The following is a 26,310-nucleotide window of genomic DNA, read 5'->3' as shown; positions in this document are numbered from 1 at the left end:
GCTACAACCTAAAAATCGAAAGTTTAGTTAGTGCATTTCAAAAAATGTGTGGTGTCAAAACAAATTTTCGTTAACCCGTTATTATCACGTTAACTTTGACAGCCCTAGTTTTTATGCAAAATATTTGCAGCCCAGTATCTTGCATTTTTGGGCCGTTTATTCATCATTCCTCTGAAGGCCTTAACTGGAGGCATTTTGTGGTTTGTCATTTTGCTGTGGCCCTGGATGAGATCTAATTTGTCACAACAGGCTGCAAGTTTATACTCTGAAGTGGGCTGATAGTGCACTTCAGGCAATGACTCATCATCTTTACCGAACAAATGCACTTTGTCAAAGCAGTAAATCACAACTAACATATTTCCATTCGGTTCACCATCACGGTACATGCGTCGTGTTTTGACAAGGGACAAACAGATTCATCACAGCCTAAGTAGCTTGTTCTGTGCATACATTGAACTGCTAAACTCCCGTACTGTGGCCCATCTCGACTCCCCCTGTTTCCCTCTCTCTAACCCCCCATAACTGAATCTATCCCCCTGCTAGTGCTCCATCCATCCTCCCTTCACCCTCTCCAATCCCTTCAGTCAGCTTTCATCTATCCCTAAATCCATCCCAATCCTCATCTGGCTGCTAGTCCTCCATTTCTCCTTCCTGCTACCCCCCCGCCCCCTTCTTCCGAGTCTCTCTCCTCCTTCTCTCCACCCCCGTTCTCCTCCCTGTCTAACAGCCGTTGGGGAGTTTTTACATAGTGTTGAGCAGAGTTTAGTAGGCCAAAGACGACGTTGTGCCAGATTCTGCACAGTGTGTTAAGCAACTATCCCCCCTTGAAGGAATATCAGCATTACTCAACACAAAAAGCTCTGTATCTCCGCCCGCCTCCTCGGGCCTGGGCTTACATACTGCAGGGCTGCCGTCAGCAGCAGACGGCGGAGCTATGCAGAGGATTGTTTTACTTCGGGTCAATGTGAGAACAATGCCGCATTGTAACATCCTTGGAATCGCTGCTTGCTATTCTGTCTCTGTGCACCTGGATATGTCATACCAAGAAAGATGTGTCAGGAAAAGTAAGGTTTTCACATCAAAGACAAAGCTCAAATGCACTTATTATTTTATTTTTCTTCCTAAGCTCAAATGCACTTATTATTTTATTTTTCTTCCTCTCCATCAGTCGATTTCAGCTTTTTATTTTCAACATAGCTGATTTGAGTATTTCTGTTGGTTTGGCACATCGGCATGACCGCAGAGTTAGGGAGCGTGCCTCTCCGAGGTGATTTAAAAGGAAGAGAGTCGGCCTCTTCTGGGCAGACCGTCCCGAGCTGTCAATCCCATGACTTACTGGAAACCAAAGGGGAATGATCTGTGCTTCCCAGCTCTCACAAGCAGAGTTCAATCAACGCGGGTGTGGGGAGCTTTATCCAAAAGTGTCACAATCGCGTGATAAATAAAGACGAGTGCTGTCGGGCGGCCAGCTAGAGCGAGAGGTGTAAAACACAAGACGGTAGAGAGGGAAAGAGAAAAAAAAAAAAGCAGACAGAAAAAGATGGATAGGGATGCAGACATCTGCCAAAGGAGAAGAGGTGCAGTGTCTGAGTTGTCTGGACCTTGGCAGCGTGATTTATTCATGAGATAAGTCACCGCGGCTGCGGAACAGGTGAGCGTAATGGTGTAATGTTTCCCCCCTTGCCTGACTGCTTGCCTCAGTGACTCTGGCCCGCTGCGCTCTCGTCGGGGCTGCTGGAAGAGTTTAAGGCATGCAACACTTGGACACGGTGAGGGATCACACAGCCAGTGTAGATAAACACAGGCCATCTGGGTTCAAGCAGGTTAGAACAAACTGAACAGCGATGCTATCAGTCCCTTTTATATCTTCAAAGGCAACTGAAGTCGTTCAGTCTCGGCTGACGGTGAACAAAGTCAAGGTTTACGGTTCATTCATACCTTTTTCGTTCCCATTGAAGGCAGACAGAAACAAGTGTTTCTCTTGTTCAGTCTATTCCTATGGTGTATCTATTCATAAAGCTTCTCAGAGGTCTAATTTAGCATCACAGTGCAGGCTGAATGACCATAAATTTCAAGAAAAAGATGTGCAATTGTCCCAAATCAGCAATCCCGTTGCAAACCACTTCGTGAATCGAAGCCGGGGATTATGGTTCTTCTTCCCTCCGACGATTGCTTTCATAAGGATCCCTCACTGCTCAGATGCTCTCACTCAAAAAACAACTTTCTGAAATACGCAGAGTAGCAATAGCGATAAAAGTGCTTTTGCAAATTCAAGAGGCCATTTGGACTTTCTATTTTTATTTCTTTTCCTTTTCATGATGTCACCCCTGTGTCTAATGCACACACTTTTGCGAGCGATTGGAAAGTAGTTACCGGAACGTGGGGCTTACACTCTGGGATCCTCTCTCAGCTTAATGAATCTGGCAATTGGCTTTTTATTTCATTTCAAATTTAAATCTTGCATGGCGAAAATGATCCCACTATTCACTACCAAAGAAAGCCCTCGCAGCTCTCCCTTCAAAGTAAAACACAATAGAGCTTCTACATTCTGTTTTTCCAGCCAGACATTATATTTTCATAAGCCAGGGCAAATTGTGAGGAGACATCAAAGATGAAAATCAGCGGTGGTCTGGCCTATTGTACTCACTAAAGGGTTTCTAAACTATTTATTTACCCTCCAATGGAGACTTTTCATGAGATGATAGCGGCAGACTGTTATTGTTGTGGTGTGTGGCCCTCTATTCTCCCGCTGAATGTGCGGGGCCGGGCTCTGAGAGAACAGCGCTCGCTCCATTGTACCGCCGCGCAGATTACCACATGAACAGGAAGCTCCTCGGCTCGGCCGTCCGCCAACAGCGGCAGCGGACCACCTCTTAAATGCCTGAGACAGCGGAGTCATTGTGGGGCTGAATATGAAGGGGTCTGCCCAACCGTGGATGGACCATTACCATCACAATGATCCTCACGCTGTTTTCTTTTTGTTTTTTTTATAATTTCAGAGAGCCAGCGGATGACAAGGAGGTGAGGCTCGCCACACACAGAACGCTGTCGACGAGCCAGGGTGGCATTCCTTCGTTTTTGCTTGAGAAAGAATGTGCTGGAATTAGTGCATAATTAATTAGTTACAGGCTGCTTCGCGTCCCACAAGAGGCCCAACTTATCTTCCCATCAGCCCCGGCATATTTTAAGACTCATCTTGAGGCTCATCGACCTGTTAATCTGTTCCACCAAAGCAGAACTACGGTGAACTAAAGGATACTAAAGGATAGTTAGACATTGAGAGCACATGTTGAGGTAATTAAAGCAAAAGCAGACATAACAAAAGGCAGTTTCATGTTGAGTGCGTAGCGAAGGCTACAGCTGGATGGCAGGTGTAGGGAACGGCTAAAGATAATGAGGCTGAGTCACGATTTGGGAAAAAAGTAAACAACTCATGACTGACTGACAAGGAAGCAGCAGACTGCAGCTCCTCCAGGCCCCTTTCATTTCCAGTCAGGTCCCGGTTCTGGTCGATTCTCTCCAGACTTGTGCGTTGTTTATCAGACCCCTGATCGTGGTTTGGGGGCAGCAGAGAATAACAAAAAGACTACACAAATCCAGTCAAAGTGACAGTAGGCAGCTCATGAAAACTCTGCAGCAGCTGACTCTGACACTGAGGAGCCGAAATCTTTAGACTTCTAAGTGAGTCTATTTTTTGCTTCCCACAACTAAATTTAGAGAATACATTTAGCCAAAACTTTGATTACTGACAACAACTTTACTCGCTGGCAGACAACACTGTCTTATTTTACTTTATATCCTTTTTGGGAACTTGGGAGTTGAGACCAGGGATGCTAATTTAGATTTTTTTTCATGACCAAAGCCGACCCTCTTTAACCGATCATTAACTGTTAAACTGAAAAGATTAGTGCCTTGCATGCAGGGGTGCTGTGGTTGAAGTGCAACGACAACCCGATGCACAAACAGGTTAAATCCATCATTTACCGCCAGCTGCAGTGTATGTGCAAAACAGAAATAAATAGAAGCAGGGTGTCCGATAAAAGTTCAAGCTCAAAACGGCACGCTGCGCAGAGCTGCGTGGCTCATGGCTAGTTAGGAAACGATGTCATGGACATACATGCTTTAATGCGCAAAAATAGATATTCGAATAGTTTGAATGTGTTTTTTGAGAAAGAATATTCAAATGTCAGTTTTGACAAATTCTGACAGCCATGCAACATCCAGGCCTTCCTTAGAGGTTCCCCCTCCATCACTACATATATAAAATCAGTATAAAATATACAAAATGAATAACACGCTTATTGATATATATCTATAAAAGATTCTATAACCTATATCGGTTCTGAGTGAATAAATAGCTCTTCAATTATCACGTGTCAACATGATACTGTAAATCTGTTTCTATGATATTTTGACTGTTGCCTTATTGTCATCCTGCTGCCATAAGAAGGCACCGTCCAAAAAAGCATCTCACGCAGCGTGTTGCATATTCTCCAAGACTGCAGAAATTGCTGGTTTGTCAAATTGAATGTTCAAGAGAGGAAAAAGAAGAGACACCAGAAAGAGGACAAACTGAAGGACATAATTCCTGTGCAATTTCTGGATTCTAGCCCGAGCTCGGTATTGCATGTCACCCTATATGTGTTTTCCAGACAGGGAGGTGCACTGATAAACGAACAAAGCGGCGCTCTTGTGCGAGCATTAAACTATTTCGGCCCGGTGGTTTTTCAGAAACAAGGGCGCGACAGAGAGGGAAAACACTGAATCTAATGCCAGCTAAAGGGCACTTAGGCTATTCCGGTGACAAACAGGACCATGGCTAATGTATATTACCAAACGGAGATTGAACCAGCAATTTCAGTACAAGCAAGCGGGCAAGTAGGCAGTCAGGATCTCTATTTAAAGACATCTGAGAGACCAGCATTCTCTTCTCGCCTCGTTCCCTGCAGCAAAACAATAAATAACTAAATCACAACACACTTAAAAAGCCCCGCCGTGCCACAATATCCACATATATCCTTCTCTCCACAGTCCCACTCCTCTCTTAACTGCTCTGAATTATTTCAATTCTGCGAGAGAGAAAAAAAAGTCATTCACATAAAGTAATCAGTCTTGGCTCACTCTTTCTCCCTGCGACAGCCTTATTTGACAACTCTGCTACATTAAACAGCCCACTGGTGAAAAGAGAGAGAGAGGGGGAAAAAATAAAAAGGAATGCATCCAATTATTCATGCATAATGATAGCTCTGTTATCCAGTGAGGCGGGGGCTCCCGCACAAAGCAGTTCCCCTTCTCCCGTCTAATACATCTTAAGTACTGACAATCGCCAGGAGTCACATTTGATGGGCACCTAATTTCGCAGCGTTCCCCGTCGTTCCTCGCGAGTTACGGCCTATTGGCAAGGACTTCATGATTCGCGGTGAGGTGACGGTACACGGTAACTTTAACTTGGTGTTTCCCCCCCCAAAAGAAGCAGGCGCATCAGCAGGCCTTGGCCGTCGCTAGCATGGGGTCATGTTTCAGGCCCTGAATGGAGCGTTAACAAGCAGGATCCCCCTCCTCCCCAGTATATGGCTGTGAAGACCTTCTATATAGACATGAGCTCAAGGTTCACAGCACCTCATTGCCTTAGCTACTACCAGGCAATAAATTCTAGAGCAGGAATGAATTGGTTGACCTTGAGGGTAGCCGGTGTTGCAGGTTGCAATCTAATAGCGTACATTATCTGTCTCTCTGGTCCTGTTCCTTTTTTCTAATACATTCGCTGTTGAATAAATGCTGTATTTATCCAATTTGCAGATTGAAAATAATCAAAAACATCACCTCAAAAAGCAAACGCTGGAGCTCCGTGGTGTGGAGGTTACTTAAATTGTAAGAGCGTTGGTGCAGTACACAGATAGCTTTAACAAATGCAGCTGTGGTGCTCAGGTGGCTTGGCCCCTCTCTCTTGCCCTCCGTCACCGCTCCTAGTCGATGGGCCGCTCTTAATAATTCATGGGCTGGAAGAATCGGCATGCCCTAATTGGTGGGCAGGCTTAATACTCTCAGCACTGCTGGGACCAAAAACAAAAGCAGCTCGTGCTTTTTTTTCTTTCTCTCTCCCAGGCACACTGAGAAAAAATTGACTTGCCTCTCTTTGGTTTCAAGTTAAAAGGCCCCTCCTGAAATCCAAGAAGCACCTTGAAGCACAAACGGCTCAGGCACGCGGGAGCAAACAGTCGAATCAGGCTGCCTTTTACATGCTTTGAGAGTGAAGTGTGTGGCAGGATGCATTCACCCTTCAAAACCAGACCCCGCTCTCCTTCTGCTCCTTCTCAGAGCGGGATGAAGTGTCGCTGGGTGCCGGGGTAAAAAGGACACCTCAAGAGTGTGACGACGATGCCACTGCATAATACATTGACGTCTGTTCGGCAGTCAGCAATCACCGGGTGAGGCTTTAGGGAATACATTTTGCATTGTATGTATTATGTAAATGTAGTATACATATATTTATTAGGACAAGATGCTGCATTTTCCTACAAAACAGCAAAAAAAAAATAAGCAAGACAGATGCCCAGCATGATACTGAAAGTTTAGGACCGACATCTACTGACAAGACATCACAGAGCTCACTAAAGTCAGAGACTAGAGGACTAAACAAAAGGTGACATTAAGGAAACTTTAAGGGGACTTGGGAGATTTGTAAATCACTACCGTTAAAAGTACAACATTTTGACTGTGTGAATTAGGGGGATGCAATATGTAAGGAATAATGCCCGACGAGGTGTGCATTATCAGGAATTAATGTGGAGGCCAGAGCTGTCCGCTGCGCCCGAAGTCAGATAGATCCTGATAATGGACACCTCGAAGGGCATTATCCCACTTATACCATGGTCACTGGTCACAAAATTTAGACCACTAATATATATTTTCATGCCTTTTGCAACCAAAATCCATCTGTTTCCCTGGCAACCTCTGGTTTGCTACCTGGAAAAATCATTACCATCCCATAATGTTCTTTTGTAATGGGAACGTTGTTCACTTCTCCAGTAAATAGGATGGGAGATATTTCTAGTACAAGTACAAGACTAGTTAGCTATCCAGCCATGTCATTGTCCACAAATCAATATCAAGAGTTTCTCAAAGAAACGCGAGGTCATGTGTACTGTAGGCCGCAGCTTGAAGTAGAAAGTTGAATGGCAAATGGGATGCGAGATGATCGCTTATGTGATAGTATCGGTTCAGAGGGGCAGTATAATTTACTTCTTGCACTTCTTGGGGGTTACAGTCGCCACCCTGTGGTGTTCAGAGAATGAGGCGCTAAAGGACTAACGTTACACTCAGTGTTGTAAATGAGATATTCAGATGTTTTTGTAACCAGCACATTATGTAGAACGGTGAACAGAACAGATCTAATTCGTAGGTGTACATTATCAGGAATTAATGGACACCCTGCAGCCAATCAGAATCAAGTATTCACCCAGACCATGGTATAAGACACCATATCTAATGAAACTGCCAGGTGACAATTTGCTATACCATGGCATAGGCTACTAATCTTTTTAAATATCCAGTTGTGTTAGTGCATTGTGGGAAATATTGCAAATTCAATTAGCGAGGCGTCTGTTTGGTGATATTGGATTTACTGATTGTTTGCATCAAATACTGTAATTTTCCAGGGATTTAAAGGATTACACAAAAACAGACAATCCATCTGATTATGTTAATATCCACAACCAGCTGCTCAATTGAACAGTGGAAAAATTCACTACATAATGATATATATTAATATCATGATATGAAATTACCACCAATATCAGCCACCTCTTGTGATATAATGTGACATACTGTGATGTCTATACACGTGTGTGTCAATTTCTCAGGTATGAATACACATACAGACGTTTATATCTTTTTGTCTTCACTACGTATCCTTGTTTTTTTTGCTCATCAAAACATCTTCACCATTTCCTTTCATAATCGCTTCTCTATTTGAGTCTAATTATTATGAATTCTCAAGGGTGAAAGGCTGGCAGCCAGGGTGGAATAAGAAACAGAGTTAACTATGTGCTCTCAATAGAATTAGACTGAAAACTCTCAGCAGGTTGCTGATGTCTGATTGTAATCTTCAACGTCTCTCTTCCCCAACATCCAAACACTATTTCTATTCTGACTTGCTTTTAATTTCATCGTTATCGGTGCTAAAATAAAAACAACTCTCCCTTTGCTCTGCTTTGCATCCTCTTCTTCAACCTTTCAGTCAGACATTTCCCTCTTTCCAACCGTTCTGTTACTACTGTACGAGTAATACTTGAATATTTTCCTTTGTAAAGTCTAAAAGCTTTGAGAGGCTCATGATCAAGTCCTGTTTGGCGTGAGCCCGGTTGCTCAGGCTCAAGCAAAGAGGTACTGTCGGGTACTAAAGCACCTTCTGAATAGCGTGAGAAGGTAATATGTGCACACGTGATGGAGAAAAAGACAGAAAGTAAGAGAGACACCTTCAGCTGATGCTTTTGACCTTGAAAGCCTGGTGGCGATCCACTCTGGTGTAGCTTCGTGAGCCTGCTGCCCTCCCTGCATCCCTCCCTCTTCCTTTTTCCTCACTGCATTCACTTTTATCGAATTACAGGGGTGCAGTCTCACCCTGCGCCACGTTTAAAACGGCACTAATGCATCTCAGCGCGAGGCAGCGCGAGGCAGCGCGAGGCAGCGCGAGGCAGCGCGAGGCAGCGCGAGGCAGCGCGGCTGTGTCGTAGCCGGCGTGTTCCAGACAATTACCGCTGATGAGGACGGCGAAAGGCCCGAATGGAGAGGGAACAAATAGGTGTGGAGAAGCACTCCTTTTGGATGACTCATTAAACAAGCGGGCTATCACACCCCGTGTGATTTCAGTTTCCCTCAAAATGCCTTAACGATGTCACTTGTCTGTAGCCATCGATTTCTCCCTCCCAGGCTTGTAATTGGAAGAAGAGTAAGTGTAATCTGAAACCGCTAGAAGAGGCCAGACATTTTTTAGATGATAAAATCCCCCCTCTTCAAGGGTGCTAAATCTGAAAATGATCATTTAAATATAATGTAGTCCTATTGATTTAATTGTACTTCAGTGTAGCAAATATTTCCATTGATTAGCTGTGGCTTTATGTCCGTCTCTTCAATAACCTCATTAACCCCTGGATCTATTAACATACAACCTGCCAGTGAGTGGGATTGACATTTGATATTGCCAGTAGTTGTATTTACATATTTTAAATTCCTCTTTCTTTTTCGAAAGACAGAACAAAATGTTTTCCAAATGTTCTTGTCTCCACAGTCTTAGAGCAGAGGGCGTGAAGGGTCTAATGTGATTAAACAAATGTGCTGTGAGACAAAAAAAAACTCCTAATCCGGGTCATCGCAGGTGAAAACAAAACCAGGTTTTGTTAGAGGAAGGATAGATTTTGGAGGAGGCTGGAGGGGCAAAGTTTTCAAAGCCGACTGCTAAAACACGCAACCTATCCCGGCGAGGAGATTGGATTGCAACTGCAGGCTCAGGGCAGCAACGCCGGGGTCACTCCACAATCTGCACGGGTCAGAGCCGAGGCAGCGCTACAAGCTGGTTTGACGTTCTGCATTAACTCACCCTCTCTAACCCACAACACAAACCTGTGCTGCTAAACAGAAAGAGGGAGGAAGACACGGAAGAAGAGAGAACAAAGAAGGGAGCTGCACACAATCGTACAAAATATCTTTGTAAAATTGTGTGTGACAGAGAGAAAGATTTTATTAAAATATAGGGTTGAAAAGAAATCTTAAAAAAGTGCATCTTTCCAAACGGAAATACCCACAATTTGAATTAAGAACAAACATAAATAAATGCACTGTATGTAGACTTATTAAATGACTGTCAACGATGAAACCAAAGCTGTGAGATATTGTTTATGAAAAACTCACTATTTCAGTGCCTGTGCTGGGGGTATCTGGAGTGCCTACCGACCATAGACTGTATATATAGAAGACAAAGCTGTAAAATGTGTTTTTTTGAGCATTAAAGCATGTAAACATGTTCTAGTAGAAACCCAAAATACAAGTATGAACCTGAAAATGAGCATGTCATGTCCCCTTTAAATAACGGCATAGAACAACATTTTGAGGTTATGATCGTTAATACTGTTTAAACAAGCTTTCGGTAAAAATTAACATCCATATACATTAAGTAAAAGTCTTTACATATCCTCACAGCTGCTGTTTTCCCTCTCACATTCTGTGGTTTCAGCTTCACATTTACCCAACTTACACATCTGCATGTGGGCACTGGGCCTGATGTGAAATCTCCAGACTGCATACTGTTTGGAAACATGATCGCGAAAAAAGGGCTTGTTTGGCTGTGGCCGTGCCCGGCTAGCATATACAAAAGCATATAGAGTCAGCTAGCCGCCACAAGCCACAGCTTTATTTAAAACTTCACCCCAACCTCAAATGACTTGTGGAAGTCGGTTCCTGAAGGAAGGTTATTCAGGGTAGTTGAGCACTCAAAACATCTGAAACAGCATTACAGCCTACAGAAACTCCACGCTTACAGGCAGGAAAATAAAGGCCGACACATGCACAAGCGACTCTGGTATCGACTTGCTCGGCTTTGTGACAAGTGGGGGAAACAGAGAGGTGAACGTTAAGCACTGGTGGCACTGTAAATGTCTCGCCGCGGCGATATTGGCAGCTGCAATGTCATTACAGTGCTTTAGTTTGGGTCTCAGAATGACAGTGCTTGTATTCTGGCGTTAGTACAGGTGTAGCTGTCTCGCAAGCCCAGACTCTTTCTACGCTTCATTTCACCCCATTTCACCACTGGGCCTGTGTCAGGGGGGGAAGTGGTTACACTATAAAGACGTACAATAAGAGCTACTTTGTGCTAACAACTGCACACTATACAATAAATGTCATCATTTACCTAAGCCTTGAAGTTATTCATTTTTAACGACGTCTCAAAAACACATGACCCGCTGTAATTACTCAAATTACATTCTAAAACCGGAGCGCTCCGTCTTGACAATGGGACCTCACAGAAAGAGCATATTTGTGAGCGCTGTGATGTAGATTTGTGGTGCCTGCAACAATGATCACCTCTGTTGGAGACTGTTAACTGCCAACAAAAACAACAAACCACGCCAGCGCAATTATGCATGTCCATTTTAGCATAATATGGGAAGAACATGAGATGCGTGGGAGCGAGGGGTGACTGTTGTGTCCTGTGGGGGTGGGAGTTTTGTGTCTGTGTTGGAGAAAGAATGTGTGTGTGTGTTGGCTGATTGCATGCGGGTGTCCACGCTGCGTGCTTGTGTGACAAGCGAACAGGAGCCGGGATCTAAAGAACACATGTTTAGGGTCCTTTTGAGACCGGTGCTTTGAGTTGACAGTATTGTTTGGGTTGGGGTGGGTATTTCAAAGGGCTGCTCGGGATAAAAGGAAAGTCTCTAGAGCTTACGCGTTGCTGAACATTTTTCCATTTTAAGATCCCAATCTTTCATAGCCAACAACTTTGAGAGATTGCAGGATGGATTGTTTTTTCACACTGGAGAACAGGCTAACTAATATGGCAGATACTTTGCACTATTTCCAGACTCTCAGGGACATAATTGTTGTGGTAAAGTTCAAAATAAGTTTCATGTTCTCTTTTTGATTTGTTTGTGATTTATTACACTTTGATTTTTTTTTATTTTACTGGATAAGATTCTCCAATATCCTTCTCTGGCAATGGGGAATAGTGAAAAAGCACAGCTGTTGCATGACAACCTCATAACATTATGATGTAAGTGTTTCTTGAGTGATTTTTGACAGAAATTAAAGAATTCCAGTTCATTCTTTGGCCCTTTTTTTATAGTTTTGGCCAACATTTCTGGAATAAAACGAAGAGGTCAGACGATCGCACACTAACAAGTGCAGTAGATTAAAGTTGAACGTCAGTAAACTTTGATGGATGTTAACAATTGACAGTTTGGTTAATATTTATGGCTGTCAATCGATTTAAATATTTAATCGCAACTTAATGGGTAACCACAGAACTCATTTTCATTCACATATCTTGAAGTCAGAGGTCAAGGGACTCCTTTGAAAATGGCCATGCCCGTATTTCTTCGCCAAAATTTAGCGCAAGTTTGGAGCGTTTTTTATCCTCCTTCACGACAAGCTAGTATGACATGGTTGATACCAATGGATACCTTAGGTTCTAGTTTCATATGATAACAGTATCTTCACTCTAGCTTTAAAACTGAGCCAGCTACAACCTATAAATCGCAAGTTGCGTTAATGTGTGTGTTAAAATTAATTTAAGTTAACGTGTTATTATCGCCTTAACATTGAAAGCCCTAATATAAACTATTATTAATAATTAATAATTTTGACAATTATGGCATGGCCATTTTCAAAGGGGTCCCTTGACCTCAATCGTATAGTGACTGAAATATCGTGATAACATCGTATCGTGGGGCCTCTGGTGATTCTGAACCCTAATATCAAAGTTGAAAGTCAGTAAACTTTGATGGATGTTAACAACTGACAGTTTGGGTAATACTTTTACTATTTGCTTTCTCTTCAAAATAAGCTTGTTTGAAACCTGTATGATTGCCTGACAGCTCATTTCTTGCCACGTCTGACGTGTTTTTTAGGTATGTTGCCATGTTCCCACATCTCAACATTAACTTGGTGAGTACAATTACTGATGTTGAACGTAATGGGAATAAGACCCAGGTTGTAATAAACCAGAGTATTCTTTAAAAGCTGCATGGTCATTTATAAAAGCTTTATGATCCTAAAGGGAACATAAAATACTTCTTGTAGTTCCCGAGATGCATGAGCCTCAATAAGAAAATCTCTTAACTCCTGTGCTTGATTTCTGGGAGATACAAGGTTTTAATCTGATGGCGGTGGAGGGAAGGATGGAGGGAGGCTGGCTGGCTGGCTAGCTGGCAGGCAGGATCAGTCAGTCAGGGTGACCTCATGTGTTTGGCACAGGGAATGCCTATCAGGTTTCCCTCTGTGCAGATTCCAGCTCGCTCACTCCACACCAGCCCCCAGGACCGAACCCCCCAACCCTCCCCGAGGCATGTGCGTATGTGTGTGTGTGCGGAAGGGGAGATAATTGCATGTCTGTGTGTGTGAGTGTGTTTGTGTGTGAGAGTGAATGAGATAGAGAGGTAGAGAGATAAATTATATGAGATAAATTATTCAGAGGGAAAGAGAGAGGGAAAGAGAGAGGGAGAGAGCGACTGCAGGAGGGTGAGCCGTGTGTCAGTCCCCTCCGGTGAACTCGGTGAACTCACCAGGGCTCCCACCCTTCCTCACATCAACCCCCCCACACCACCCCCACCGCCTCCTTCCTAAACGATAAACGTCCTGCTCTCTCATGTTTCCTCTCAGGCTGTTATGTATGCACATGATAATGTGGGTCATTGTGTATGTTGGGGTTTAAAAAGTGTGTGAAACGTCTCCCGCATGCCCCGAGTGTGCGTAGTAGAGTTTCATGCTTTATGAATATGGAATGAAGAGGAAACTCTTGAACTCACTCAATTCTGATGATATCTATTAGTTAAATAAAAATCTAAGATAATTTAAATGATAAAACTTTGTGATACTGAGCTGGAACAATACTAAATGTAATTCAGGGTTGGGGTTCAATAGTTTTTTGCATAATCTGGATTTTGTATCAGTAAAATCTATTCCAAGATAAGTCTTGTACCGGAAAACCCGGCTTACGGTTACAAAGGTTACTCTACAGTAACCTTGTCTGACCCGCTATCAAACAATGGGCTAGGTAAGCAAACACTATTTGCAACTATCGCCATGGTAACAATACAGCACACACTTCCGGCGATCCTCTTAAAGAGGACCTATTATGCTTTTGTGCCTTTTCCCTTTCCTTTAGTGTGTTATATAGTTTTTTGTGCATGTAAAAGTTCTGAAAAGTTAAAAAGCGCAAAGTCCACGCCAAAGGGAGTTACTCTCCCCCACAGACACACTGCTCCCTGTTCTGCCTTTTCCTCTGTAACGTGGTGATGTCACCAAGTAACACATTTGCATAATACCTGCCTAGCGGCTAGTTTGGCACGCCCTCAAACAAAGCTAGTTAGAGCGGAGCTGGAGCGCAGTCCGAAGAGTTTGGTTCGGTTGACCAATCAGTGTGAGGGGAGGAGGGGGGTCTTAAAGAGACAGGCGCTAAAATGGAGCATTTCAGACAGAGGTTGAATAAAGGTATGAGAAAAATTATGTTTTTTTAACATTAAAGCAGGAAAAACATGTTCTAGTAGAAACCCAAAATACAAGTATGCACTTGAAAATAGGCAGAATAGGTCCTCTTTATTAAAGCCTCAACAGGCTCAGAGGCTTCCCATTTCACAAATCACTGTGGCAACTGCCTCGCAGTCACACCAGCGGAGACGTGCACAATGTTAAACAGATGCGACATGCTAGTTGACGCTGCCACACATCAGCCACGAGTGTCCTCCATAACCCTCGAGTGGGGAGCGGTGATGGAGCGGGGGCCGCCTGCTGTAGCTCCGGCTGGCTGTTAAACTGCTATCTATAACTAAACAGATCAGCAGATCAGCCCGCGCTCTACAGGAAGTCTACATAACTGGGGCACGGAGTTCCTAAACATTTCAGAAAGAGCGTGCGAGCGTCAACAGTCGTCTTAACGATTACACCGGGTCCGTGGCGGCGGGGAACGTTGGCTCACCATTGCCGGAGTGTTTATGCAACGTTTTCTCAGGAAGGCGGGGTAATGTCAGCTTAGTGATTAATTGCAGGCCCCCAAAGTGCTGAGGACACAGAATCTGCTCCGAACGGCGCCGACTGCAGCTCCTACAAGGGTTTATTGCTTTATCGGCTGAATCCTAATGTGACCCTCTTCCCTCCGCTCCCTCTGACGGTTCCAGTGGTGCCGGAGCATCCGGAAGTAGTCGGCAACGTGCCTCTGTGGTTAATCGCCCGGTGTAGTTTAAGGAAAGTTTCTACTGTATCTTCCCATTCACAGCCTAAAATAACAAGCATTCAAGTGCAGCATGTCTGCATGGGGCTCGATACAGATCTCCATGGGTTGATACAAAGCTCCCTATACAGCATGATTCCCCCCAATATGTTGGGAGAAGCATAACATATGGCGGTTGCACAAGCATGCAGCTGTTGTTTTTGGGGGCTAGAGATAAATAATGGATACAAGTCTTCCACAGGGTACTCAAAAACAGCTAATGAGAGAAAGAACGCAGACAGGGAATTAGCAACTAACTGTTTTTCAAAGCCGCTGTTTTCGAACATTTTCACAAGAGCCCAAGGACAAAACAATACAGGAGGATGAAAAAACATCAGTATTCATCAACTGTAAAACGTACTCAAATGCTAACATTTGCATTTATTCAAAACTTGCACCGGTAATGTGTGCATATTTTAAAGCAGACACAAAGCCTGTCTTACTTAAATGCGTGTGAAAGCATTGATTCCTGCGAGCATTTCCTTCCCCACGCACTCTCTTGTCCTGCTCTTCCTCTCTCAAATGTGTGTGACCTTAATAATTTAGGGGAAAAGAGGAGAGAGAGGAGAGAGCGTTTGCCTCGGTGCAGATTGTACAGGAGGAAACTAGTATCAAACCCTCCAATAGGTTTGTCATTTTCAGGCATTCATCTGCTACCGACTGAACTCTTAACCCCCTCTGTGCGCACACAGAGCGGGCGTCCCTGAGGCAACGTGACTAACTATTGAAAAGGGAGGGAACCGGCATCTTGTATGGAGTCCACATATCATAATGACACTTTTTAATTCTGTTGCCAATGGCTATTTATGCGCTACTAATTACTGGTGAAGAATAATAATCTCTCCTCCAATTGGACTCTTATCACGCTGAGGGCTTTCTCTACATTCATCCTGGTTTGTGACTCCTGCTGGCTCGGTTTGCTCCCTGAATCAGTGTCCTTGCAATCTAATTCATGCCGCCTACCTGTCCCACTCAGTGTTTTTCCATACTCTGACTAATGCAGGCGCACACATTGTGGCCTCAGAAGCGGCTGGTGCGGTGGAAGGGTCTGCCAGATGAACCATTCAGGCGAAATCTAAGAGGGTGGCTTGAGTCATTTAACTCAAATAAAGCCGGGAGAAAGGCCTGTTTGCTCTTGGTAATCCCCCCACTTGCTCGACAAGGCTTCGCAAGGTTCATCTGCTGCGCTAAATTGGTGCACGTAGCCGTATTTGTATAGGAGCTCATTGTGGCTGGGTGAGAGGGGGGAATCTGACAGGACTGGCAGCTATTCAAGCCCTCATGCCTATTTGCTTATCCTCATTCATGGCAGAATTGACTTTTTCCGGAGCCATTTTTCAAGCTATGCGTGACATGGTATTTTCATTGAGCCTGCCACTACTAATGCAGCTGTGTAGAGTAAATACTGCAGGCAGCCAGTGTATGTGTTTGGGAGAGAGGGGGCGACCAGGGCCTCCTACACTAATGACAGCGGTAAGGCTACACTACCATTTGCATGTCTGTGGCCGGTGTCTCCTCCGGTTTCCACGTCTGGGTATCTAGGTGAAAGACACCAGGTCATCGGTTTGTGCAGCCACGATGGAAATGAGATGCAAATTCACCCAAAGTGAGATCCACACTGGCGAAGGATTTTCTTTGTCACACTATGACGTCAGTAAGGTGAATGAAAGACCAGTGTGAAAAATGAGACTGCTGATCTTTCCGCCCTTCTTTTTTTCTCTCCACAGGTGGCTTTCCCCAGCTCAGGCTTTTGTTCCCACTCTTGATTCTCTTGTGCCAAAAAAAAGATAAAACTTCAAATTATACAATATAGTGCACTGCGTATAGAAACATGATACTCCATTTCGCAGGACTTTCCAGGAAAACACTCTAATGGAACACACACTATCGCCTACATAGTAGACTGTTTAGATTATGAGCTCATCGCTATTAGGCGCTCTCAGTTCGCCATAATGTGTCTAGACCACAGACTAGGACTACAACCCATTACTAAGATGAAACCAGAAGAGAATGACTAAATCTGTCTGTAGTGAGAGTCATCAGGATCAGCGAGGGAACATTTTCTATACAGCACTTTATACATATTGTACAAGGGGCTTAATTTGGTTAACATATTAAATTCACAAGACGATAAAGAGACATGTAGGTCTGATTAGGTAGAAAAGGGTTCTTTCTTAAGGTCTGAGGTTCTACCTAGAACCATTGCTTCTGATGAAACCCTTGGAATATAAAAGGGTTCTTGGTAGATCCCCTTAGTAGGTGGAGAGGATCTGGATAGAACTCAAGAGAGGGTTCTGGGTGGAACCATTAAACCATAGAAGTAGGGATGTCACAAGAAGCCGATGCCAAAATCCTGAAAACGTGACGGTACTCATTTTTCTACAGTACCGCTGGTACCGTCAGGGTGCGAGACTAACGGTATCCCGTCGTCTTGGGGGCGATAGAAAATGTCTTTGGGACGCAGTAAACACACTATCAACGTGTCCAGGGGACACACCTTATTGTTTCCCTGTTAATGCTACATTGCGAACTACAACAAATCCGTGTTGAAATCGACATGACGCAAGCAAGTTAACGTTGAGAGAGAATTATGACCTGTTTAACTTCCTAACAAAAAACAGGACGCAAAGAGTAATAAAGGAGTGCATGGTGAAGTACATTGGATTTATTGTTTTGTTTTGTTTTTTTACCGTGGTATTGAATTGGTATCAAGAATCGTGGAATTTCACTGGTATTGGTATTGACTACTAAATAACCCTTTATGTTGGGTTCAACCAAAAAGGGTTCTCCTATGAAGACAAGCCGAAGAACCCTATGTGGTTCCAGTTTGCACCTTTATTTCTAAGAATGTGTAAACACATGAAGCAGGCCTCAGCCTCCCTCAGGTGGCCTCACTCAGGAAGGTGAAAAGTCAATTCTGCTGCAGTGCTCCTCAAAGTGTACGCAGCAGCCATTCGTTAAAAATGCAGGAGCAATTACCCCGACTGAGTCTGAGTCAGTGAACGCTACCAAGCCGAGCTGCCGCCTCCTTCGCCTCCTCCTCCTACCCCTTCCGCAGCCACACCGGCAACCTGAGAATTCTTCTCGTGAACCGGCACGCCAAAAGGTAGGGCGGCAGACGCAGCAGACACCGAAAGCTTCAGTTACACAGGAACAACAAAAGCCCTCCTCTGCCTGTCTGTCTCTCACGAGGTGCAGTTACCTCCCCCCGCCTCCCTCGCCCTTCTCCGGCACGTGACTAGCAGCCTGACATCCTTCATCACCGGCTCAGTCTATTGACCTGAACTCCTCTTCATGCCCTCCACTATCTTCCCCTCAAATGGGGCGGAAACATTACTATCTGCCTCCCTCTGAATTCCAGCTATGTGGCTCACATAATCAAGGGTGCTTGAGTTTATCCATCACTGTTTGGGGTTGCAATTTTGCATCCCCTCTAAATTTGGGGATAGACAATGGCTCACATTTTAGTTAAACATGTTATGAAACATGAAAACCAAACATAGCAATCAATAAATTACAATATAAATGGACAGCAGACTTATATTTCAAAAATCTATTTTCCAATAATACAGGTAGTGTTTCCCCGTGTAGAGCAGTGCTATTCTCAGGATAGAGGATAAATCCAGACCAAGGTATTGAACCACACACTGAAAGGATTCACCATTATACTCCCCTTTTGCAGACATTATTCAGTATGTATTGAGCTGCAACAGGAGCCAACAGAAGTTTCAACAAAGTTTGTAATCCCTTTATCTCTTTTTCAACAAAGGTGATAATCCTTGACTAAATATGTTCTCTCAAATGCATTCCCCTTCAGTTGGAAAATATTGACTATAATGATGCCAAACACATGTTACAGGCAAAGTTAACGATTTTATATTCACCATACACACAATTAGATTCACTTGAAATGGTAAAAAGGGGTGTTTGACTTTTACTACTATGTCCCATATGCTGCTCTGTATGTTAATACAGGCTGTATGTATTAAAGGGGTCCACACAGGAGGTGTCTCTGCAGCCACTCGTGTCATCCTGCACAGATGGCAGGACACCATGCCCAGCAGACAGCAGGGGCTCCCGGAAATAGAGGAAGAGGCACGCAAAGGCGATGGAGGATGGGAAAGAGTAATTACAAAGAAGGGACAACATGAAAGAGAATTTTAAGATGAAGGGAGGCTTGGCAAAAAAAATAGGAGCAAGAGGGAGGAAGAGTGGTCTGAGGAAAAGTGAAGGGGGTGATACGTAAACAGTCAAAGATGAAAAAAGACAAAATTGTGAGACTGCACCCCGCCGTCCTCAGAGGCAAAAGGGGGGACACAGAAAATAGAGCGTGAAAATGCCAGGCCAGGCATTTGCCAGAGCGACAGAAGAGTGAAACAGTGGGCCAGAGGAGACAGCTCCAGGCAGGTACTAAGTTACAAAAAGAAATGCTAGTGAAAACAAGAGAGAGGGGAAAAAAGCAGGTGTATTTGTAGAGTCCTGCCGTGTTGGTTGGTTTGAAGGGCACGTCATGTGTCTCGTTTCATCTGGCTCTAAATCTAAAGCAACATCCGTCTCGCTGTATGTCGACTCCGCATGCCTCTTTTTCTCCACTCCGAAAATATAGAAAACACATAGAAAATGTGTTTCATTTCAGCTCCTCGCGAGGAAGAGCACCTCATCCTGGGACAAATAACGCACTTAAAAATGTTTGTATATTCAAGCCACGCCTAACATGCACAACTACTAAAGACCACCTGTGGTTAAAAGTTCACATCCGCAATTTATTTGGCGCACAAATGTACGTTTTTTGTGTGTGTTTTTATGTGTGAGCGCGCCTCTTCACAGCAGTGCCTTCGGAAGCTGGTGGGGATTCGCCGTCTTAACCCAGGTTTTCTCATTCCGCCACCTTCCTCCCCATATGCCCCATTTCACCAAACAGGTAGGAGTCCCTCTCTCTTGCAGCAGAGTCGCCTGTTATCTCCAGATGGTCCCGCGAAGGAGAGTTCAGAGACAAGATTCCCTGGGGCAAGAGCTCCACCACCACTAAGCACATCATTTCATATTTTAGGCATTTATCTCAGCTGCTCTTTTTCACAGTGACCTCCTGTGAGTGAGCGGGTACTTTGTTCTGTGTCTTGCTCAAGGACACTTCGATGCAACACGATAAATGTGACCTGGTTTTGAGACCTTCACTCTAAAGCACTGGACCACTTACCAAGCACACAGTCTCACACACACACACACAGCACTTTGTCCATAAATTATAACTTAACCCTTTAAAAACGGACCTCCCACAGGTGGCAGTGGGAGATCGTTGTTTGGATGATCCAGTTTAAATAGATGTAGATAAAACCATAATAGCTAGAGCATTCATTCCTTTTGCAGCGGATAGCAAAGGCTTCTGTTTTTTGCCTCATCACGTCATTATGTTACGTTACATGCAGTACAAAACACAGTGACAATGTGCGATGGCGCCACAGTATTGCCCCATAATGGCCATGGGAGATCGTTGTTTGCTTGGTCCTGTTTCAATTGATGTAAAATCAAAACCATGATGGCTAGAGTATGTATTCCTTTTGCAGCAGAAAGCTAGGGCTTCTGTCTTTTGCATAATCACATTGTATGCTTATAATGATGTCATCACGTTACGTGAGGAACATAACGAAACTATCAAAACACCTTTGCACTCAATCTGCTCATAAAAATTAGCATATCTCAAAAACTAAAAAAATGTGCATCGTTCAAATAACTTGGATGAAGGGGTGATTGGAATTATTTTGTTCATGTTTCTACATTTAGAAATATTTTGGATCAATATGTTTTGTGAGTGTATTTAATAACATTTGATGAAAAAACATGTCATATTTGTGGTTTGTTTTTTAATTTACGACTCAAAGTTAATGCAATAATAGCATTATAACACAAATTTGATTTAACGGCACTCATTTCTTTAATGCATTAAGGCAACTTGCGATTTTTAAGGTTGTATTGGGCTCAGTTTTCATTTCAGCTTAGGTTGTACAGATTTTAGGGATATGAAGCATTTGAAAATACTCAAAGAAATGACTTCACAATCAGCTAAAATACCAACGTAGGCACTGGCGGACCGTTTCTACTGCGGTTCAAAAAGGGTTAATAAAGTACAAACTTATTGATAGACTTCTTTAACACACATTTGCACGCAGGTACTCAAGTTGCCATCTGTGCTCGTAAACCATGCCGTGCAATGTAAGCACGCACGTAACTTTGCCGCTAAATTTATAACCCCCTCTGTGCACCAAACTTAATACAGAACAGGCTCCTCATCCTCCTCCCATCTGCCTATGGAAAATAATAAAAGCTTGCTATTTCATTTTCCCTTTTCTTTGTATATGTCCTCCTCCTATGCTCTTCTGACAAAATGGATATCCGTGTTGAGAGGGCACTAGCTGTAATGAGATGTGGACAGCAGCGTGCGGTGGGCCGGGTCTCGGCACCCTGCTCCGTGTGCGGCTTATGAGAGGCCGCGGGAAGCAATAATGCATATGCCACCTTAATGTATGGGTGTGCAGATAGGGCTGAGCTGTCAGCTGAGAGATGAGAAGGGTTAAGAGTACCCCCTGTTGTAGTGTGTGTGCATGTTTGTGCATGTACACACAGCCCATAGCAAATAAATGGAGTTGTCTACCCCCCTTTGACTGACAGTTACACATGGAGGGATTGTACCGCGGGATAAAGCTGTAGATAAAAAAACCAGGGGTATTAGTTGATTAATGATCAAAAGGCTGTCTCTCATGGCCATGTGAGGCGAAGGATTGGAAAAACATGGAGAAAAAAAAGTAGGAAAACGAGATTGCTAAAAAGCCTGCCAGTAAAAGAGAACACATGATGGGTTGAGATTTACGGCGAGGCGGGGACAGTATTTTGTTTCGGGCAGTGAGTCGTGAGGCATGTATCAAGAATTACAAGTGAAGGGAAATGAGTTATACTACCCCTGTCTTAGCGCTAATCAGAACATATCGTCCCGGGCTCAAAATAGGGCTGGGCTTTAGCAAATGTAATATAAGAAGTGTATTTTTCCAGCCCTAAAAGCCCTTGATAAACTCTTCAAAGCAGATCCACATCAGCGGAGACAGAGGGGACTAAGCTGCTATGGCTGAGCTTCACGTCACTGATAACTGATTTAATAAAAGACTTTTGGAAAGTGGTCCTCTGCCTTTTTCTCTGCCTTTGATTTCGCTTGCTCTCCATGTCTTTGTATATCCGTCTCTCCCTTGTTGTCTCTGTGCCTCTCTATCGAGGCATTAAAGGAGGATTTAGATGGCTCTGTTGTTATTTCTGTAGCACAATGGATCACCCCGTGTAATGTAACCAAACCCTTTTCCTTGCTTTTAACTGGCCCCTCCCTACAACATCCACCCCTCCGCTCTCTCTCTCTCTCTCCTTCTCTCTCTCTTTCTCTCTCACGCACACTGTACACCACGTCCCTCCATCTCTTCCTCCAATTCTAAAGAATTACACCGGGTAGAAATGGTGCCTATGGCAGCAGGGGCAGACACAGGCTCAGATCCTCTCAAAGGGCTCCATTGAGTGGTGTTTACTTTAGGCCGGGGACTGCTAAATCTACCTCAATCTGCCCCTCTCGGCTTCTCGGGTTCTGCGTGTGCTAGTCTGGATGTAGCACAGACGCCTGCCTGGCCTGCCCCGCTCCCAGATCACAGCCACAGCGCAAGTGTGTGTACACTTTTGCAATGCATCCTGCATCCTTGAGTGTGAGATCGCTGACATTAGGCATGTAATGACCTCGCCTATCAGTGGTGTAACAGCACAAGGGTACAGCAGTGTCAGGTACCTTGCAGTAACGGCGACGGTAGAGCTGTGTATTGGCAAGAATCTAACGATACGATACGTATCACGATACAGGGGGTTACCATTCAATGTATTGTGATATATTGCGATACTGTACGCAGGGCGATATATTGCAATTTTTTAAAATCTAATTTTAGGAAAACTGTCATAGTATAAAGAACATACCGCCATATGCATACGTTTTTTATGCAATCTGAACAGTGGGATCTGCATTTGCATTTATAACAGTCATAACATCAAACATCATAGCACTACTTAAAGAGGGCACATACACTGCGAGGTCGCATCTCTTTGCAAATGAAATAAAGTATTGATTGAGTTTATCTTTGCATGTAAACTATTAATAAAAAATCAATAGTGTTTTTAAAACATACATACAAAACATAAAATCCCTATATTCAATATTTCTGATATTTTCTCATACCCCTAAAGCCGACTAAATTTCACAACAGGCAGAATTTATTGCAGGTTTTCGAAGCAAGTTATCATAATTTAAGAGTTCCTTTTGAGAGTTGTAACTGAAAATGCCCGTCATTGAGAGAAAATAAAATACAACGCATGCCAAGACCAACAGCCGAAATTCATATTCTCTCCTAAACACCATTATAAAATAATAATAATTGATCTGTGTGCTGTAATTGTTCTCACGGGCGAAGGGGGCGGGCTGGAGCGAGCGAGGGAGGGAAGGCGTTTCACTGAAATGTTCTCATTTATGCTGCACATCTATTACCTCTCATTAAAGATGAATGCGCGTCAAGCTGTGAACAGCACGGAAAAGACGCGGGGCTGAATGAAGGCCGAATTTCAGCAAATGACTCCACGGACTGATCAGCTGGTGAAAAGGCAGAAAATAGGGCCTTTAAAAGGGATCCTCTCATCAAAAGCAGCATCCTGCCAGCTCCCCAGCAGCCATAACCTCATATAAAAGTCACACACACACTGACACGCCAACGTGCACACACACACACACACACACAAATCCTCTTTCAGGAATCAATAATTCAGCTAAAGAGAAGCACATGCTACGCCCCACTGCACTAATCAATAGAAAGCCAAATGTTATCTTTTCATCTCATTCTCTGACTTTCACATTCTAATCGGGGCCGACTGGCTCACGCTGGACGGCATCAGAGGACTCCATTAACTTAGAATATAATACAGACACGCAGAGGGGGATGAAAGGACCCAAAATTCAGAAGGTGCCTCGGTTTATTCGGACAGCGTTAGCTCCTATCTCCACAAAAGAGAGTCCTTAACCGAGCGCAGATGTTCTATAAATTTCCTATGCATAGAATCTCAAATATGTGTCGTAAAATGGAGGCGAGAGGACGAGAATGGCAACACTTTAGTATGAGTTACGCCCCGCTCCCCCTCCCTACTCCTACTAGATATTTATGCACCGCCCCCCCACCCACATCTCTTGGGAGAATGAGGCCATACCTTGAGAATGCAGCAATGAAGATAAATAGAAAGACCTGTGCGATTTGAGACTGATGACTTAATCGGAGCAGTGTGCAAAAAAGGGGGGGACTTGCAGTGAATTTGTGTGTGTGTGTGTGTGTGTGTGTGTGTGTGTGTGTGTGTGTGTGTGTGTGTGTGTGTGTGTGAGGCCAAAGTGTCTGCCGTGTGATTTTGTCGACTGTGTGGACTGAACCTGCCAGCCAAGGCCCTTCTCCCCCCTGTAATCGAGCTATCAATGGCCATTAATGAGAGTGTGAGATAGCTCTCCACAGCCCTCTCGGCCACATCGCCCAACACTCTCTCCCCGCCTCCCTTTTTCTCCTCCTGACCCCGTCTGTGGCTCTTTCGTATCAGCCTACGACGGCCTCTGGCTACGCTAACTAACCATGAAAATTAATACGAATGTTGGCTGCTGATTTATAAACGGAAATGCATGCTCTCCTCCCTCCTCAACGCCCCCACTATGGCTCTCGTTTGCATGACACAGGACCCTAGCGGCTCGCTCAAGGATACATCAATCGCTGACGGTGGCAAGATCGGATCTGCGCTGACCTTGGGAGTGAACTGCAGCATGGGCGAAGAAGGCGGGCGGGTGGGGGGGGGGCCTGTTGCAGCAGAGCAGGCAGGAAAGCGAGAGGAGAGGAGGAAGAGAGGGGAAAAGAAAAGTGGAAAGGGAGGGAGGGGAGAACGGAGGGGCAAGCCCTGATTGAGAGGCCCCCGAGATGAGCAACTCTGAGATATGAGAAGAGGGGAGGGAGGGAGAGGGGGATGATGGAAGGAGTAGCGGAGGGGGGTGGGGTTGGAGGGAGAGGGAAGCCATATGGCAGCAGCACAAATGTATTAAACTATAAATCAGGGTGAGAGCTAGTGGACTGCCAGGTGGGGCTGCAGGCAGGTCGTCGCTGCTGGAAGCGCACTCCAGCTCCACATAGGAACGGATGGAAACTGGTATTTTCCTCTATCAATTTTATTGATACAATCATTGTGAGGACTAGTTTTCTATCTGCGTTATTCTCTTGTTATAAATAATGGAAATTTGCCACATTGTAACGTTAATTTCTCTGAGTGTTTGAAAATGTTTGGCACTGCTGCAAACAAAACAGAGTTTTGGAACCAATATCATCTCTTTTTTACCCATACCTCTCATAGGGGGGAAATAAACTTTTTTATTTGCTCAATAAATGTTTCTTTTTGCTCGATTCTTCAGTGTTAAATAACGAGTTAGAAAGGTTTCCTAATCGAGATCAGGAAATATCTGATTACAGAAGAAGTAAACAAGCCTAAAAGTCTGTCCAATCAATCAATGCCAACATCCAATACTGGATGCTTTTTCATCACAATTTGGGTCGGCGTGTATTGAAGTTTGATGCCCTCGCCTACGGTATCTATTAATCTATGCATGCAATGGGGGATATTTAACATCCATCCATCCATCCTATTGCGGGTGGGGGCTGGAGACGATCCCAGCTGACATTGGGCGAAGGCGGGGTACACCCTTGGACAGGTCGCCAGACTATCACAGGGCCGACACATAGAGACAGGCAACCATTCACGCTCACATTCACACCTACGGGCAATTTAGAGTCAATAATTAACCTAATCTGCATGTCTTTGGACTGTGGGAGGAAACCTGAGTACCCGGAGAAAACCCACGCTAACACGGCTTGAACCTGCGACGCTCTTGCTGTGAGGCGACAGTGCTAACCACTGCACCTAATAATAATAATAATACTAATATGACATACAATAGTCTTTTAGTAACCAAAGTTCAACTGCACATCTTCAGCATGTTTTTCGGCCCATCATAGCGTCCCAATAATGGACAGAACATAGTGTCACACATGTGGTAGAAAAACAAATAGAGTAATCCCCAAAAAGGCTTCCATTTTAATCCCTTGATGATGTCTGGGTAGTGTGCCCAGCGAGTGTCCTGGCAGCCATCAGGGCCCAGGCCTGGGCTGCCATCCCAGAGGCACTGATGCATACTACAGCTAGAGCAAACACGGGCAGCCCCCCTCATGCCTGCTCTCCGTCAGAACCAC

General features: G+C 44.3%; 1 protein-coding gene across 7 annotated transcripts in view; it reads right to left on the bottom strand.

Annotated features, from left to right (window-relative positions):
- Window positions 1-26,310, bottom strand: part of rbms3 (RNA binding motif, single stranded interacting protein) — a 345,383-nt gene that overhangs the window by 217,382 nt on the left and 101,691 nt on the right. The gene's annotated exons all lie outside the window — the stretch shown is intronic.

This window comes from Sebastes fasciatus, chromosome 17 (genome assembly GCF_043250625.1).
Source record: "Sebastes fasciatus isolate fSebFas1 chromosome 17, fSebFas1.pri, whole genome shotgun sequence".
NCBI lineage: Eukaryota > Metazoa > Chordata > Actinopteri > Perciformes > Sebastidae > Sebastes > Sebastes fasciatus.
This window is presented reverse-complemented; position numbering and strand designations above follow the sequence as displayed.